This window comes from Danio rerio, chromosome 2 (genome assembly GCF_052040795.2).
Source record: "Danio rerio strain M-AB ecotype USA chromosome 2, GRCz13ab, whole genome shotgun sequence".
Taxonomy (NCBI): Eukaryota; Metazoa; Chordata; class Actinopteri; order Cypriniformes; family Danionidae; genus Danio; species Danio rerio.
The window spans coordinates 44,402,431-44,419,046 of NC_141022.1; the positions used below are offsets into that span (position 1 = coordinate 44,402,431).

At 34.5% G+C, this 16,616-nt stretch overlaps 1 protein-coding gene and 1 long non-coding RNA gene across 2 annotated transcripts in view; one reads left to right on the forward strand and one right to left on the reverse strand.

The window, feature by feature from the left end:
- Positions 1-16,616, reverse strand: part of hs6st1a (heparan sulfate 6-O-sulfotransferase 1a) — a 231,471-nt gene that overhangs the window by 135,300 nt on the left and 79,555 nt on the right.
- On the forward strand, positions 8,066-12,134 carry LOC147846457 (uncharacterized). Its single transcript, XR_015478827.1, has 2 exons — positions 8,066-9,704; positions 9,760-12,134. It is a non-coding gene; the product is annotated as an uncharacterized LOC147846457 (long non-coding RNA).

Genomic DNA, 16,616 nt, shown 5'->3' on the forward strand with positions numbered 1-16,616 from the left:
TCTGCTGTTTTGTCTGTAAGTCTGTCTGTTTGTCTTTCTATCTGTTTTGTTTGTCTGTTGTTCTGTCTGTTAATATGTCGGTCAGTTGTTCTTTCGGTTTGGTCTGTAGTTCTGTCTGTCATTCTGACTATCACCTACCTCATTCTCTTGTATATGTCATTTATTTATGTTAATAATGATTCAGTCATGACAGACAGACAGACAGACAGACAGACAGACAGACAGACAGACAGAAAGTCAGATATAGATAGATGGGTGGATGGATGGATGGATGGAAGGATAGATAAATAGACAAATAGACAAAACAGAAAGTATGTTCGAAAGCGCAAAAATAACGATGGACAGAACAGAACAAAAGACAATGAAAAATGACAACTGACAAAACAGAAACAAAATGATAGACAGAATAAACAGACAAAGAAATAACAAAAGTCGGAATAAGATGAACAGTGAACAAACAAAACATAAACGACAAACAGCAACAATCGCAAAAAAAAAGAAAGAAATCCAATATATGCATGCATATTACTTTATTCTTCTATTCATTTTAATATGCATCCATCTGTCTATTTTTCCAAGCATCTTAATACCAATCCATCCATCCATTTATTCATCCATCCGCCTATTTACAGCATCTGTTTCTTTCTATGTAATCATTATCTCCCCATACTTTCTTCAATCAATATCTCAATCCATCTATCCATCCATCCATCCATCCATCCATCCATCCATCTGTCTATCCATCCATCACTATGCCTATTTATCATCCATCCATTCATTCGTCTAACCATCCATCACTATGCCTATTTACAGCACCATATCCTACATCCATCCATCCATCCATCCATCCATTCGTCCGTCAGTCAGTTCGTCCGTCCGCCCATCCATCCATCCATCCATCCATCCATCCATCCATCCATCCATCCATTCATCACTATGCCTATTTACCATCCATCCATCACTATGCCTATTTACAGCACCATATCATCCATCCATCCATCCATCCATCCATCCATCCATCCATCCATCCATCCATCCATCCATCCATCCATCCATCCATCCATCCTTCTATCTATCTATCTATCTATCTATCTATCTATCTATCTATCTATCTATCTATCTATCTATCTATCTATCTATCTATCTATCTATCTATCTATCTATCTATCTATCTATCTATCTATCTATCTATCTATCTATCTATCTATCTATCTATCTATCTATCTATCTATTCATTTATCTATCCATCAGTCTGTCTATTTACAGTATCTCTATCTTCCTATCTAATCATCATCTGCCTATACGTCCTTCCATCAATATGTTCATCTGTCTATTGATCGATCCAATAAAAAGGAATGCGTTAGAAAGGATAAGGCAGCAAAGCGAGGTGGACACATCCTGAAGCTGAAATACCTCCACTGTCACAATACTGCATCTGCAAGCAGGAAGTCAACAGCAGCTGGGAATACAAGCACTGCAGCAATTAACTGCGCTGAGAGGAGGACCACTCTGGAGAATTATAGCAACATCTCCACCACGCTTCCCTGCGGCCACAGGGTGGGAATAAGAAAGCAGTACGACACATGGTGAGGGGAGGAGCTGCTCGACAGTTAAGCCAACATCAGTGGGATTCCCTTGTTTGACTACTTCACCCCTGCTGAGCACACAGTGTCACCCAAGGGAGGGATTACACTCAAGACCACATTACCGAACAAACACAATATCAGTCCGCAGTCCATTAATGATGCAGCAGACCAGCAGCGTAACCGGATCAACTAGTAACTGCAAGCCACACTTTCTAATTGGCTTACCATTAAATGCTTTAACTGGTTTAATTAGTTAATGAGGGGCAACGAGTTGTGGTTACAAAGCTTCCAGAGAAAAGGACAACAGATGTATCTTAATAAACGGTAACAGACTGGAAATAAAAGTGAACTGTTGTGAATTGTTTGAGCATTGAACTTTTTTTTTCATACTTTTTACACATTTGTTTCAATAAAAGCAAGAAAATATGACAATTTATACAATGTAATAAACAATGTGTTTCAATGGATTGCTTGGAGTTACTTGCGGAATTTATTAAACTCCAAAATAATGGGTTATTTCAACTCAATTTGGGGTAAAAAAATGACAAACCAAGAAAAGGTTAACGTGCTAGATGTAATTACACTGTAAAAACAGTTTAAACAATTTGAACAAAATACAATTACCGTGTTTCCCCAAGGTTTACCGATTTTATTTTTTTTAAACCAGTCTTTGCTTTGTTTGTTTATTGTTGATGTTGTTTGCAGCCAGGGCTGACCATTCACCTGTTACTTGACCATGACTCTGGATACATCTGTTTGCCACTGTGTTGACCGTTGCTTGCCTGACCATCTGTATGATAAACCTGCATTTGGATCTGCACTTCCTTGTTAGCGTCTCCTTCACATTACACTTTGTGAGTTTCTTTCTGTGACCCATCGAATTCCATAGTAGTAAAACAAATCAGATAATGGGTCGCAGCATCTAGCATTTTTCTAAATATCCTCTTTTGTGTTCAACAGAAGAAAAAAAAAAAACTCAAAGAAGTTTGTAACAAGACAGGGGTGAATACATTTTTGATATATTTTGTGTGAATTATCCCTTTAATCAGATTGTGATGTTTACTTATAAAAACATATTTTATAGAATTTGTGTTAAACATATAAAGAGGTGTTTAATTTGAGTGAATTTGACAAGCTTTTTTTATACTAAAAGGTATTTTAGCCATTAAACTGCATCCAAAAAAATTAAATGGGTAATAAAATAAATGGAATTTGGGTGAAATGAAACAGATTTTAATGGCTCCCTACTAATAATAAACACAGTTTAGACCGATCCCTCCCATCAGCACTCACAGCTCTGCTCCAGTGTCCTGTCATTCTTATCTGATTCACCTATGAAATGAGACACTGCTGAGGGGTGTTATTATGACCCCTATTGCCTCTTTCACACACACTCTCTCTAAAGCAGTACCAAAGACAACACTACTGCACAGTTTAAAAGGCACATAGTAGATTGTTGTTGATTAAATGAACAGACAGCAGACTTGCACAAATAGCTCTTCTAACTGAAAAAAGAATGATGAAGAACAACTGCATAAAATAAATGTAGAGGCCTCAAAAAACTGGTAATTATAAACTTTTTATTTAGAAAAATAAATAAATAAACAGATTTTTACAATTATTTTAAGCTCTAACCACTGGTTGATGTATATGAGGAATGTGTGAAATATTTCAAAATGTTAGTTAAAGTAAAATGGCTCAAAGTACCCAATTAATGATTCATTTGCATTATCGTTTCAAATGATTCACAGCAATTTCAACCACATTGCATTCTGAGTGCTTTTAAGAAATTAAGAACATAATAATTGAATAATAATACTAGTCTGCAAGTGTGCATTAAATTGGTAAGAAGTGACATTACAGGTAATTATAAAACTACCAAAAATACAATAAAAATACAATAAACATTGTTCATTTGAACATTGCATTCATCAGACAATTGCAGTTGAAAAAAAAAACATGCAGGTTCTATAAAGATATTAAAAAACTTTTCATCATTGATGATAATAAAAATGAAATTATTGAGCACCAATTCAACATTTCTGAAGGATTATGTAACTATTCAAATGATTATGTTAGTTCAGCTTTGTTATAAAACATATATTCTGCAAGACTGTTTCTTATGGTTGTGTTTATATAAAATGTTTAACATTCATAGTTATTTATTTATTTATTTAATATTTTATATTTACTTATTGATGTATTTAGTTCATTTTTTATTTACATATTTTTATATAATTATTTTTCTTTATTTTTCTTTAACTCATTCATTCATATATTTTTATTCTTTATTTATTTACTTATTTTATCTATTTATTTACTTATTTTTATCTTTTTTATATATTTATATATTTATGTGTTTATTTATTTATTTATATTATTTTTAAACTTATTAATTAACTTTTTTTGTTTATTTACTTATTGTTATCTATTTATATAATTATTTGTATTAATTTTTTTATTTATTATTTACTTATTTTATTTATTAATTTATTTACATATTTTTATTTATTTATATATCATTTTATTTACTTATTATTATTTATTTATTTACATATTTTATTTTACTTATTTTTATGTATTTGTTTTTATTCCTTTGTATTTCTTTGTTTTTATTCACTTTTGTTACTTTGTTTGGTAAAATATGCTCACACATAAAACATCAATTGGACAATAATTCAAACATGATTGCTTTAATTGAATTAAAAACACCACCTTTTAAGCCCTTGAAAAGTGATATTCTGGTTTATGCATTTAAAGTTAAAAGAAATAATTAATTTTAAAAAATGAAGTTTAAAGACAGAAAAAAAAAAACATATGAGAGAAATACAATGTGATACTGTATATTCAGCTGTATCACACCTAAAGCTGATAAGAGTGAATGAGACAAAGGAATCAGGCATGTTGTTGTGCTGTTAGATTATCTCTGAAACATTCAATTACACAATTCCACTTGCATAACCTTCATTACATAACTTTTCCATTTGTCGTTCTTTAGACCTATAACTCTCCCTTTAACACACAGCTTAGCACAGCCACCGTCTCTGACCTCACATTGTTATTCGGCCCAGCTAAACCTCAATGTGTAATCCTAACACACTGCACATAACATTACTTTATTTCACAAATTCCTCTCACTCAGTCAGTCAGCACATATTCCTCAATCCAAAACGACAGCGCTTCATATTTCGCAATACGAGAAAGTAGGTCAGAAAAACGTCATTACAGAATGACGAAAAACTCCAGTTCTGTCCACTAAGGTTATCTTTTCTAATGGCTACAGTTACCAGGTCAAGAAAACATGATTATATCTTTCCAATGTTATAAAAACGTATTAAATTAAATATTAAATTAAATATTGCATTTAATGCATTGTTTGCGATAATATATGCACAAAATTGCTATAATTTAAAATGTTCATAATTTCAAAATATATAGTAAAAAAACACAACAATCTGACTAGAGTTGTGTAATTATCAGACATGATAACAAAATTTAATTTATTTAAATAAATTGTTATAAAAAACAGTAATTTAAACAATATTTTTCATGAATTATTAAAAATGTAATAATATACATAATATAATTTAAAATGTATATTTCTATAATTTTTTAAATATATAGTAACATGACCTAACCCAAAAATCTGACTATATTTGTGTAATTATGCTACGTAATAAATATGTGTAATTTACTTTAATTTAATTCACATATAAAAACACACATTTTAAAAACATTTTTATATATATATAAAATCAATAATAAATATTATTTGACTAGTAATAATGTAACTACTAATAATATTATTAATATAATTACTAGTTAAATACTAGTTTTTACTATTTTTTTGATGATTTTTTGGGATAATAATGATTGTGGTGGTAATTCCAGAAAATTTGCGGACAATTTTTCAATGAAAAAAAACAATAATAATAATAAATGAATATGTAAATATTTTTTAAATATAAAAAAAAAAATATATATATATATATATATATATATATATATATATATATATATATATATATATAATAAAAATTATTATATCTATTATATATTATATCTTATTTACTATAATAGATAGCCTACTATGTTAGGTGTGCAACCTGACACAACGACAATTAAACAGATCATAAAAAATAAAAAATAAAAAAATAAAAAATAAAAACATCTTTATTTTGGTCTCGTCAAGACAAGATCTAAAGAGGTGGATTTTTGGTAGGTTATGGAAGATTGTATAACTCTTATTTTTATTCCCAAACTTACTTTCTCTCCCCACGTAGTTCACTCCCCAGAGCATCCGACATCATGTACCTTACACATGAAATGCAATAGGGCTTCCCCTACCGTAATACACCTAAAGCTTACAGGCACAGGCTGCAAAACAGGCCCCCTTCCATGTAATGTAATGACTGTGAGAGCATAGGTGAAACGTCATTTTTGAGAGAAACTAAAATACATCCCTTATGCAACGTCCATAAGTTATGTAAAACAATTAATTGCAAACTGAAATAAATATAATTTGATTATATGGTTTGGAATTTAATGTTTTCTGAGATTGTTTAATTTTTTTTGTAATTGTTTTGGGTTTAATTAAGGATTTGCAAAACGTTGATTTTGCGTTGGATTCAGTGATCGTGGAATCGTGATAAACTACGGGGTCTGTAAATTAAATTAAATGAATGTAAAGAAAACACATTTAAAAATGCTTTAAATGTATAATTTTGATCATAAAAAATATTTAGCAACAAAAAAAATCACATGTATATCTGATTAGATTTATGTAGTAATGCTACACAATAACATACCAGTACAAAACAGAAAACAGTACACAGGCTGAAAAAAAATGCTAACTCACTATTCCAAAAGGTGGCGCTTTAAAACACTCAAACAACAGCGTTTACGTTCACATTGCTTGCATACCAACATTACCTCATGCATGTATCATCCCAAAACTCTACATCTCTGCAATACTTGTTTTACTTTATAAAATAAATAACCTCCGATAACCAAATTAATCTAAATTGTAAAGCAGAATAGCGCTGTCTTTCTGTAGAGCTGGTTTGAAATGATCTGAAAAGCGCTATACAAATACTCCTGAATGGAATCAGAGACTAAAAGTTTCAATTGCTTTCAAAAAGTTTCCAGAAAGATGTTCTTGCTTATGTGGGTGGAATCGCTGAGCTCAGACGACACAAGGACACGGAATTCAGGCCTCAGATGACAGAAAGACATTTAATGAAACAAGGATGGAAAGGCTTACCTGTGAGTCAGCAGAGGGTCAAGATCACGGGTGGGCAGAAGAGCAGCACATAAAGAGAAGAAGACATAGAAAGAAGACAGTCAGTTCAATTGTGCCATAGGATGCAAAAGAACTTCAAGTACAGTTCAACAATGAGCAATGACTAAGATTAAAGACAATGCGCAGGTGAAGACGTATATAAATCCTTAATGCACTTTAATGAAAAGAGAAGACACAGTAAGAACGAAAGAAAAAACTGAATTGACTTCTGCCGGCAACCAGGGGAAAAAAAATGTAAATCAGAGGTTATATAAACTATATAATTGTTGTATATACTATTCTTCAAATAATACATAATAATAATAATAAAACAAAACAGCTGAAACACATTTTGCTGCACTTACATTACATGCACAACTTCATTATGCTATGTTATGTTACAGTATAATTTACTATAGAAATACATAAATACATTCCATTAAGAAAATTTGCAGCTTGTCTTCATATAATGAAAACATTACAGAGAACAAATTATGTTAATATAATAAAACAAATAATAATAGAATAGAATAATATAATTTATTTCTCCACACAAATATTTTATTAAAACTATTTGCTTGCTTCTTTGTGGTGTTGTATTGTTTTCTGTGTTAATATTTATTTTCCTGTACACTACTGTCATTATACAGTACATAAACTGGATATAATATAATATAATATAATATAATATAATATAATATAATATAATATAATATAATATAATATAATATAATATAATATAATATAATATAATATACATTCATCCATTTTCTTGTCGGCTCAGTCCATTATTAATCTGTTAATTATTAATCTATTAATCCCTTAATTAAACTTATCCAGCACATTTTTACACAGCGGATGCCCTTCCAGCCGCAGCCCATCTCTGGAAAACATCCACACAAACATTCACACATACGCAACGGACAATTTAGCCTACCCAATTCACCTATACCGTCTTTGCACTGTGGGGGAAACCAAAGCACCCGGAGGAAACCCACGCTACGCAGGGAGAACATGCAAACTCCACACAGAAACGCCAACTGAGCTGAGGATCGAACCAGGATCGTATCTAATGTAATCTGAAAATGATATTTATTTATTTATTTATGGGTGTACAATAGTTTAAATCACTAAATGGGTTTAGATGTCACAGAAGTTGATGCATGCAATTTCAACGACAAAAAAAGGATTTTTTTTTCTAAAAGGAAACAAACTCCTGGTTTATTTTAAGAGGCTTGGCTTTTTTCTCTTTTACGCTTGGGCTTTAATTAAAAAAAAAATAAATAAAAAACTTTATTTAAGTATGCAATTAATCGATGCAATTATCGTGAGATTACGCGATTACTAAAATATTCGATAGCTACAGCCCTAACAAAGAGGCACAAGAGGCTAGTATAAGGTTGACCAAATAGCAAGAATGCATAAACATTAAATTGCAGTGTTAATAAACATAACCAAACATTCTGGATGCACTTGGCCGAAAACTAAAATTAAATCCCAAAAACACTTTGTGACTATTATTTAAGAAATTATTCAAAAATTTTGCAGGACTTTAACTCAATAACTTCAATAATACCTATATAATTATACTTTAATTATACTTTATAACATCGCACAATAATGCAGCTTTATGCATGCAACAACATGCTGTAACGTAACGTAACATACTGTAGCATAACATAACATACCTTAACGTAATGTAACATACCATAACATACCATAACTAACAAAATGTAATGTAATGTAACTGTAACCTAACATACACATAACATAAATAACATATTATAACATAACATAACATAACATAACATAACATAACATAACATAACATAACATAACCATTACTGATATTGTTTGTCTCTCCTTTGTGCATCCTCTTTTTTAAAACGCAAGGCTTTATACAATGCATTTGAATTGCCAACAACAATGCAAATACAGTAGCTGTAATGGTAAGAGTAACAGAGTGAAAGCAAGAGTGATAGTGGAGGGTGTTTCTAAAGGGGTGGTCCGGGGCTCGGCAGTGTGAGATATGGAGGTGTTCTTCCAGCAGGCTGCTTCCTTTCAGCTGTCATCTGTCTCTGTCAGCGTATGAATCCTCATACAGCACTCTCTGAGCTCAGCGGAGCACAGCTGTCTGCCCTCTCTCATGACAGACAGCAGGACAGCCAGATCACACACACTCACACACACACTACACCTGATGCAGAGCAGGCCTGAATTCAATCTGCAAACATTTCTTTTTTTTACATTTCAGAGGAAAATGTGTGGAAGTGGAACAGATTGCAAGTGGGATTCTATGATGGTCTCCTTTAGAGATATTTCTGACATACAGTAGACAATTATTTCTAGAATTCCCGGGTGAACAAAATGTTTTCAAGATTGACGGTGTGTACATTGTAAAAAGTGATTATTTACTTTACTTAAAAAATTAAGTAAACATGTTGCCTTAAAAGCGACAAGTTTACTTAAAAAAGTGAGTAAAGCAATAGCAGTTAGCTCTTTGCAACTCTCACATGGTCGCCCATTGAAGCTAAGCAGGGCTGCGCCCGGTCAGTACCTGGATGGGAGACCACATGGGAAAGCTAGGTTGTTGTGGGAAGTAGTGTTAGTGAGACCAGCGGAGGATGCCAAACCTGTGGTCTGAATGGGTCCTAATGCCCCAGTTTAGAGATAGAGACTCAAAATTTGTGCACTGGCCTCTGTCCATCATGGCCTTCTAACCATCCCCATATCATAATTGGCTTCATCATTCTGTCTCGTCTCCACAAATCAGCTGGTGTGTGGTGTCTGGCGCAATATGGCTGCCGTTGCATCATCCAGGTGGATGCTGCACACTGGTGGTAAACCCCCACCCCCTCACCCCCCAATGTGTAAAGGGCTTTGAGTGTCCAGAAAAGCGTTTTGTAAATGCAAATGTAAGGAATTACCTGGGTCATGCGACAAAAGTATTTCGAAAACCAGGTCACGTGAATTAAGCAATTCAAAGCATTGAACGATTCAGAAGCGTTTTGAGACCTGGTGAATCTGTCTCGGGTCGGAACTGACAGGGTCGGAAAAAAAACTCATCTCATCTCAACTCAACTCAAACTCAACTCAATCTCATGTAGCCTAGTGGACCATGTGTGTACACAGAGTAACTGTGCTGCAAATGTTCCAAGTTTGAATGCCGACTTTGAAATTATGACTTTAATAGTGTTACTTTTTATGACCAAAACAAGACATAGTTTTTCACAAAGTGTTCATTGGAATGTCAGGCTAATGTTAAAAAAGCATGTTACAAGAACATATTTAACTAACTAGCTAACATCTATAACTGCATCACCCTGGATTCGAACCTATTATCTCCGCATGCTAGTCTGGAACTTTCACCGCTTCACTAAATCACTTGAATCCTCAACTCTACAAGGTGGGGTATAATTTGTCAATTTGCTTAACTGTTTCTTTTCTGAAGCTGTTCCAGAGCAATACATGAAAAATGACCACTAGGTGTCACTCTTTTTAAAGCTTCGACTGTTTCAGTGTTTCATGAAGCCTTGCTTATACAGATTATCAAGATAATTATTAAGAGAATCATTCGGCAGGCAAAGGTCAAAACTGGGACAGACAGGATCATGCAGATAATCCGAAAGCATAGTCAGAGTATGGCAAAACAACGTAAACAGTAAAATAAAGCAAAGGTCAAAACACAACAAGGAAAATGCTTTGTTATGCTCACAGTTTACAAGACTCAGCAAAGAGTGTGTGTGAATAAGGTGTCTTTATAGTCCTAATCAGTCCATCATGTGCTTCCAGCTGTGTGTGTACAATCAGCAGGAATCAGGAACTGGTGTGTGAGTCCAAAGACTTCTGGGAGTTGTATTTCATATAGTGACAGATGTGTAGTTCTCCAGCTCTCTGCCTAGGCTAGTTTGCTGGTGATGGTGAAACTTTTAAGTTGACGTAATTTTTGTATTTATGTACGTAGTTCATTTACTTAAACGTATTAAGGCAATGGGTTCACTCGCATTTTAAATAAAGTCAACTAATTGTTTTAAAAGCAAAAGCAACAGGTTTATTAATACTTCTTATAGTGTATGTTTTAAATTGTATTTTTTATTCTGATTGTTTTAAATACACCGATAAAACACTCTATAATACTCCTAATACTCCCTTTGACATTTTAATGTTAAATTGTTAAATCTACTTCCTCTCATACACCTAATGTAATAAATATTCCTTTTTAATGTAAACCTATCCTTCTCAGCATCTTTCCTTCAACAACATTTTTTTGGTCCATGTATAGGTCAACAGGGTTTAGTGCTGTATTGGACCATCACATAATTTCATTGAGCCTTTTTAAAAAGCTTTTTCTGATCCTTTTATTGTGTAGTTTTCTAAAAAAAAAAAAAAAAAAAAAAAAAAAAAGTAATCATACTGGTGAAATTACTGCTAAGTAATCTGGCTAACAAAGACCTATTCCGGATTTCAATAGTAAAGCAAATCATGAAGCATGGCTTACAAAAATGCCACTTTGCAACCAAGAATATTTCTGTTTGTCAATCCAGCAAATTTGCGTGAGCAACTTGAAGGCAATGTAAAATATGTAAGGAAATGTTTCAGCCTAACACTGAACTCTTGGTCACACAGATTAAATTTAAATGACTGCATTTCGAATTCAGAGTTTTTATGCAACCGCACGCACAACTTTGGAACAAAATGAAATTGAGCTAATGACAGAATTAATTTTACAGTGGCTTAGTATCAAATTAACCAATATATTCAATAATTAAACAATCTATGAGCAAGGAATGTGTGTGTAATCTTGTGAAAGACAGCCGCTTGAATCTTCTACAAAGCTTCCAGTGGAACCCATGTAGGCCTATGGGTTTCTCTCAGCATATCACAAGAAGAATCCCTCACTGGTGTGGCATACAGACTGGGTCAGAGTGTTGGCAATCTTAGTCCATGAACTGGAAACAGCACTATACCTCCCGTGTGTGGGCTACAAACCTCGGGGCCAGGTTTATATTATTCCTTTGTTGTTATTTTGCAGCAAACAAAGACAGATTGTTTTCTCATAAACACCACAGAACGGAGTTTCCTTTTTAAACCAGGTCAATGCTTCATCCGCCAACTCCACCCCATAAATCTGAGAAACAGTTGCAGGTCATCCGCATACAAAACCAAGCAAAAACAGCTATTACAGAAACCCTCAACAGCTCATCTTAACGTGGGTGGCATGAAACTTCACACACACGCAAAAAAAAAAAAAAAAAAACAGAACAAAACCCCAATAAGTGGAGCCTCTAAGCTGCGACGGCTCCAAAAAAAGAGAGAAAATATCTCCTTTCCCCCTCTGTGTTTGGCCCGGAGCCCTGCATACACATGCTTCAGCCAGACCTCTAGGAGTTTACTGCATAATTACAGTCAAAAACACAGGGGCTGATATATTAACAACAGCTACCGCTGGGCTGTGACCTTCTCACTCCTTTTGAAGTGCGCACCGAGTAAGAAAGGGAGAAAGAAAACAGAAAAATGAAAATGAAAATTATTTCGGGAAAGGTCATGCAGCTCCCACAGCAGCTATAGCTACAGTATGTAACTGCCATCTACGTAGCATGCTAATTCCCGTAGCCTGAAGGGAGGTTTGTAAAGTACAATGTACTGTATATGGTAAGATGAATATATTTAGATCTAAAAAAAGACCTGCATAAAGACAAGTATGGACAAAAGACCATCATAGATGTAGTCCTGATTTCCTTTTTACCAAACCTATAAACAGTGCCATGAATGCATGCATTGAACACAAACAAAAATCCACTGCTAGCAACGCCATAACCAGGGCATTAACTTTTTTGATCAACAGCCACTGTGGCTAGTAATTTTTCAATATTACTAGCCAATCACTTTTTTAACTAACCACAATTTTGTTGTTTGAAAAAAAAATATCATTATATATGCATAAATTTGACTTTGGCAAGCTAAAGTTACTTAATTTGTTTGTTGCATTATGTCCACATGCCTACTCACTTCTTAATTTCACTTTTTGTGTTTTTAAAACAAGTGAAATATAGCTGTTTACATACACTTTTTATTCAACAAAAATGCCTGCCTTTTCAAAACACTTGCACGCATCACATCACCAGTGCGTGTGATCATCAGTTTCATTCGGTCTTCACCTGCTTTCTTTTGCTCATGTAATTCGTCAGTCGTGCAGCTTCTCGATCCTCGAAGGCCATCCTTATTGTCGATCCCAGCTTTAAAGAAAACTACAATTTAAAGATTATTTAGAACCAGCCAAAATGGCTAATGGGTGTGGTTATTTAACCCACCACAGTTTAAATCTACCCGCATTTGGAGAGTTAGCAAGTGTAATGTCAAGTCCTGGTCATAACTATAATGAAGAAAAAACAGATACGCTTGAGAAATCTGTGCTTTTTTTGTATGCATCTTGTGAAATCTTGTCTTGTTTTGGTTTCATTATATATCTTTTATCTAAGATGCATCTTTATTTCTGTTAAATTGATCATTTGAAAAAGCACAGAGACACATCTTTTTTTTTTTTTTTTTTAATGCCTTGGTTGGTTTGTTTGGTGTGCACAAAGTTTAAGACAGCAGCGTTCACACTTAATGCAATGAATCACACTACTAGAGCAATCTCAATTGTTTTCATTGAACCAAACCTGCCACATGTGAACATACTGTACCCTTTATTATCTGGAATACATTTCATTTACTTATTTATTTTTTTTATAAAATGTTCAAATTAATAAACAAGTTCTATTTGAAATGTTCTCTTTTCAAGATGGTACTTTTAGAAGCACTTAAATGACTATATTTATTAACAAGACTCTTTTAATTGTTACATTATATGTATAAGTAATCCCATTTATTTAGCTCTCAGCCCTTTTTAATTATACATCCATGCCCTGTGAGAACTCCAATGACTTTCTTGTTTAAATCCTTTAAGTCATGCCAATAATGATTTATTGACTCTGAGAGAGAGAGAGAGAGAGAGAGAGAGAGAGAGATAAAGAGGTAATATATTGATATATTATGATATATTGTTTTATTTAATTATTATTATATATTTCTTTTTTTACTATTATTACTATTTACTGTGTTTACAATGTTTTTTAATTATATTATTGTATGTTCTTTGTCATTGTAAACTTTATAAATGCTTTAGCAATACATATGTAACATGTGCCATGCCAATAAAGCAATTCTTGAACGGAATTAAATTGAACTGAACTGAATTGAATTAAATTGAACGGAACAGAATGGAATTAAAATGGAATTGAACTGGATTGAATTGAACTGAATTGAACTGAACTGAAAGAGAGAGCAGTATTTAAAAATATGGCACCAAATGGAACCAATACTCTAGAAAAGCGCATTAGCTTTTATGGCCAACAACGTAAAACCAATATAATAATACATAATAATACATTAGATTTTACCTATGCAAACTGGCTTTGATTCTCTAAGACAGTGTTTCTCAACCACGTTCCTGTCGAACCACAAGCTCTGCACATTTTCTAGGCCTCTTTACCAAAACACTCCTGAATCAGATCATCAACTCATTAGCAGAGACAAAAAGACCTGTAATGGGTGTGGCAGACAAAGGAGATATTTAAAACAAGAAGTTCTGGTGGCCCTCCAGGAACGTGGTTGAGAAGCACTGCTATAAGCGATCACACACAGTATAACTTTAGTAGTACAACTTTTGCCACCCTTACAAATATTAACATGAATAAGCATGAGGCTGTTTAATATGCAAATCTAATAATACGCAGCAGCCGAATACATTATCTCAATCTGTTCACGGTAAATCTGTCATAATGTTTCAACACCTGTTATGAACCAAGCAAAAAAAAAAGAAAACTATTGTAGAGATCTCAAAGGTGATGTCACTTAGCAACTTAATTTTCCACATGGATGTTTCCTGGCTTCATAGCCAGACATGCTTGCAGGCGATATCTGAGTGAATATGACAATAATATCAGCTATTTTATGACGAGGAAAACTCTTTCAGTCCCATTACCGTATCGTTCGCTCTAACCTGTCATTAATGTGGGAGTGCGGCTGGGTAATAATTAGGCTGATTTCCTTCATTCAATCACACTCCGTTTTGCTAAAACAGCGGGGGGCCTAGGGTGGGCCGAACGGTCCCCTAGCTGCTCCCCACAGCTGTAATTTGGAGCTGTTTGCATGTAAATGGACGTGTGTTTGCAAGGTGTGAAATCAAGCCGGTTGGTTTGCCCCTCCTGCCAAATGCAATTACATGGACCCACGGTTCAGTCGAGACGTAGCTTCTCGCTAATCGGCGGCTCGGACTAATTGTACCGAGCTGTTAGGGAACCCAAGATGAAGGAAGAAAAAACGAGCAGGATCCTCCGAGCTAAAGGCAGTCAGTTAGAAATGCAATTACAGCAGAGGAGAGGACGGCCGGGCCGACAGTAGAGGTTACAATGACTGAGGCACTTGGTGTGTGATAGCCCATTACCAGTACGCATGATAGTTTCAATCAGTGCATAATAGCCATGCATTCTGACCAAACGACACTTTTTCCAGAGCAACATATAAATCACAATTATTTCATTATGTAATAGTAGATGTTTTTGCCAGGGCCCGATGTTGTGGGGGCCCTAGAGAGCGTGAAATGGACTTTCCCTTTCTGTCTGTTGCCTTTCACGTCACAGCTTGTGTGCTGACAGGATTGTCTCTAGAGGAGAGCGGGAGACTGTGTGCTTTCGTATGGTGCAAACAGCTATTGGGCAATTTCCTGGGGATGGAGCGATGAGAATAACTGAGAAGGAGTAAGGATGGACAGGTGGATGAGAATCACTGGAGAGATAGATGGACAGGTATACTGATTATAAAAACTATGGACGGACAGACGGATGGATGACAAGTACTTGATGGATTAATGAATTGATGTATGGTGAATACTGGATGGATGATAAGTACTAGATGGATGGATGTACAGATGGATGGATGAGAAATACTGGATGGATGGTGCTAAATACTGGATGGATGGATGAACGGATGAAAAATACTGTATGGATGGGTGAATGGATGGATGGATGGATGGATGGATGGATGGATGGATGGATGGATGGATGGATGGATGGTTGGATGGATGGATGGATGGATGGATGGATGGATAAATGGATGGAAGGATGGATGGATGGATGGATGGATGGATGGATGGATGGATGGATGGATGGATGGATGGATGGAGGGACTGACGGAGGGACGGATGGTTGAATGGGCATACTGGATGGATTGATTGATGGACGGATGAAAAATACTGGATTGATGGATGAGAAATACTGGATGGATGGATGGATGGATGGATGGATGGATGGATAGATGGATGGAAAAACTGGATAGATGGATAGATAAATTGATGAATGAGAAATACTGGATTAATGGATGGATGGATGGATGGATGGATGGATGGATGGATGGATGGATAAAAATACTGGATGGAAAAATGAATGGATGAATGGATGAGAAATACTGGATAGAAGGACGGATGAGAAATATTGTTTGTATGGATGGATGGATAGATAAATGGATGGATAAGAAATACTGGATAGAAGGATGGATGGATGGATGGATGGATGGATGGATGGATGGATGGATGGATGGATGGATGGATGGATGGATGGGAAAACTGGATAGATTGATTGATGGATGGATGGATGGATGGGAAAACTGGATGGATGGATAGATAGATGGATGGATGAGATACTGGATAG